This window comes from Triticum urartu, chromosome 1A (assembly GCF_056163025.1).
Source record: "Triticum urartu cultivar PI428250 chromosome 1A, HENAU_Tu73, whole genome shotgun sequence".
Lineage (NCBI taxonomy): Eukaryota > Viridiplantae > Streptophyta > Magnoliopsida > Poales > Poaceae > Triticum > Triticum urartu.
Genome location: NC_141873.1, coordinates 573,253,792 through 573,256,930, shown reverse-complemented (window position 1 = coordinate 573,256,930; position 3,139 = coordinate 573,253,792).

Genomic DNA, 3,139 nt, shown 5'->3' with positions numbered 1-3,139 from the left:
GGGTTACATGGGTTGCCACCGACCTAGAGCTACGATCAGACTAGGAGTCCTTCACTTGTACGCCAAGATGATGGTTTTCCTGGAAGGTGAACTCCTTGCGAGGCGACGAATCTGGGCCACTCCTCGGCTCGTTGGGCCCTGAGGCCGTCCTGCCTACCGGCCCACCCCCGGTGTCGTACATCATCGATAAACCCCGAGCTTGCCTGGAATTTGGCTGCGCACCCTTCCGTGCCGTTTGGTATGAAATCTTGACGGGATTCTTTCTTTTTCTTCCGTTTATGGGCCATTTATCACATCTTATTCGAACCCGCGGACGAGTGAGGTCGTCGAAGGATCCGGCTCCCCTGAGAGAAATTTAGATGTAGCTTAGAAAGATTGAGCCCCAGAGTAAGCCAAAGCTGCCCTAGTTTGGCACAAGAATCGACCACCAGAGCATGCATGTTAGGGCCATCCATCCTATGGCTCCCCCTCTCTTGCTCCTACTCATCGCATGTCCACCGTCTAGTGGTGACACACTTTGCTCGCACGCACAAGTGGCCTGGCACGCAACAACAACGCCGAACATGGGCCACTAATCTGCCATGACTTTGTATTGACTCCACAACAGATGTCCATAACAGATGTTGGTGGGTCCACGTGGCAATGTGAGGCAGAGAACACATCAAGGATACTTTGGGTAATATCTGCGTGTACATGCATGTGGCATGGGTAGTGTATTGCTATATACTACTCCCTCTGTCACATAATATAAAAATGTTTTTCAAGCTAGGATAGGTGAAGTATTCGTTATGAGTGTGATTATGTAATGCGTGTGGAATAATCAAACGTCGAATATGGTGGTAGGCGAATCAAAGGTCGCACTCCGCTACTTTTAAAATGTAATTATTGGTAGTTAAGCACCATATTGGGTTTTTGAATCCGGAAGGATGATGTTGGCGTTACTAATAGTTTTGTTTCTGTGGATGGATATGATGGTTGATATGGATTCATGGAACCAGGATGCTTCTAGAGGCCCATAATGTACCAAGAAATCAAGAAGGGCCCTACTCTCCGAGTGACATGACATATTATAATGGTCATTGTCATCCACACTGATTGTTTGCTGAAGTCTTGCAGATAAATTAGGATTGGGATTTGTGGCTTGTGAGTTTCACATCCAAAAAATTCAATAAAATCATGAAATTTATTGGAGATAAATTAGGATTGAGATTTGTGGCTTGGGAGTTTCACATCCAATGATTGCAATAAAACAGTGAACTTTCTAGACCGATGCTATGGTTCAAATTTGGAAAAAGAATTGCGTGGTAGGATTCTGATAACGTGGTTGTGGACTCCATGTCGGACAAGAAATGCTACATCAGCGGGAAATTACTTAAGGTTTACGGGCTTGTGCTGAATTGATATGTTTTGATTGGATAAGAGGGAGTGAGGGACGCACCCTACGAGGTCTACGGTGGCAAATAACGTGAGCGCGGGGCATATTGCCAGGGCACATATACATGTCCAGTTGTCCATGCATGAGTGTCGCTTTTCGGATTGCATATATTTTGCAATTGGGGAAGATTAAGTAAGTAATGGTGTGCTTGTGTGGGTGACATAAACCACACCTTAATCATGGTGTGAGGCGAGCAAGAGGCCGCTCTCCACGCCCTTTTACATGCCACTAAAAATAGAGTAAAACGATTGTGGTCGTTGATTCGATGACAAGTTTTTTTTGGGGGGTGTGTACGTCAGTACGTGGAAGAATGTGGTGGTCTGTAATGATTCGAGGGACGCCCTCGAATCTTGGAGTGGCCAGTAATCTGCGACCAAACAAACACGATGGCCCACCCAGCCGGTGACCCGTTGTATCATCGATAGCTCGCTTTCATCGACATCGATCGATCGACTCTCTGTCGCTGATATGTGTTGGAATTAGATGGACTCATGGACGAGGTTCGTAGCTGCAGAGACTACTGATTGGAGCAGCAGCAATGGCGAAAAGTCCGGATGGGATCATGCATGGTGAATCGAAACGAGTGGTTCTGCTCCCCGAGCTAGAGGGGCCGGCCGGATCAACGTGACCGACCGGCCACAATCACGTCGGGCGACGAGGGAATCTCCGGCCAACCATCGTACCTGACTGACTGCCGTGGGGGCGCTTCGTCGCTGCGCCACCAGAACTCGTGGCTCGGGGCGTCCCGAGTTTTGAGTAAGCAGACCAACAACCATGGTCCATAGCCGGAGGCAGACAGGGCGGCGACGTAGATGGGCATGGGTTGGGTTGGGTTAGGTTGGGTGGGCTCTTTCGCTCCATCTCCTCGGATGATGCTTGGACCACCATCGTGTCGCATCCGCGGCTGAGCTGATCTCAACGGCTCAACTGGCGTTGCAGTCCTGACCTGAGACCTGAGCTAGCAGCCACGGCCAAACTTGCCGGGTTCCATGTCATTGGCACTGCTGCCCTGTGGTTCTACTTCTATGTCCTCCTTTTGCTTTCTTCCTTTCAAATAGTAGAGGCCATTGAGGGGATATGAAGTTTCTGGCTAATTTTTTATTAAATAATACATTTTTTATTAATTTGCACAAATATTACGCTGAAAAATGATTTTCAAAAATAATACACCATCGGCCCGCTGCAGGCCGACTGGGCGTAGTCGGCCAGTAGCCGGCCGACAGCTGGCCTGCCTGCCACGTGTCGCGCGTGCACTGGCAGGCCACGTCGCGGGGGGGGGGGGGGGGGGGGGGGGGGAGGGGGAGGAGCTGTCGGCGCGGCGGTCACGGGGTGAGCCCCTGTCAGCCTACCGCGGGCCGACAGGGTGCGGCCCCACGTCGCAGCACGCCCGGCTCCCTGCGGTTGCTTCCTCCTTTATTCCCACTCAAGCATATCTGTTCTTCCTCCGTTCGTTCCTTCTCCTCTCTGTACACAAAGATACCTTCAATTTCTACATCTAAATGAGTCAGTTTTTTGCGGATTTGGCACCGTGAATGGATTTAACTTAGTTAGGGAGAGTCCTCGATCTACTGATGGGGTAGCTCGTGGTGGTCGTCGTGAGCATTTTGGTAGCTCGTGGAGGTGAAGGTGGTGGTGGGGAAGTTGGGGCAGTGTGGTGGAGGTGGCGGAGGTGAAGCTCGTTGTTCGTCGTTCTTCGTTGGAGGC